The sequence below is a fragment of the Octopus bimaculoides genome, chromosome 10 (assembly GCF_001194135.2).
Source record: "Octopus bimaculoides isolate UCB-OBI-ISO-001 chromosome 10, ASM119413v2, whole genome shotgun sequence".
Classification (NCBI taxonomy): domain Eukaryota; kingdom Metazoa; phylum Mollusca; class Cephalopoda; order Octopoda; family Octopodidae; genus Octopus; species Octopus bimaculoides.
In genome coordinates this window covers 56,864,478-56,864,802 of record NC_068990.1, presented here as the reverse complement: position 1 = coordinate 56,864,802, position 325 = coordinate 56,864,478, and positions in this window count along the sequence as shown.

The window sequence follows — 325 nt, the reverse complement described above, 5'->3', positions numbered from 1 at the left end:
ATTCTTTGCAGACATATTCCTGGAATTAGCGCGCCAAAACGAAGACTTTTGAATTTTACCATTAAGCTGTAATTAGCAGAACCATATACATGCGCACCTATGGTGGTGGGCAACTTTGTATGGGGTTCTGATGATTATGGTTCCATTACAAATCAGGCTGAAGAGAAATAGACAGTCGGTAAGATTGTTAAATTTGAAACCGGTACCTGTTAAATAATGTTCCTCTTCAGTGATTTTAAATGTCTTGCCCGCTTACGTTTTGGTATCACGCTATATTTCATGTTGAGAACAATTTAGGTCTTTTTAGACACAAGATGTGATCTAT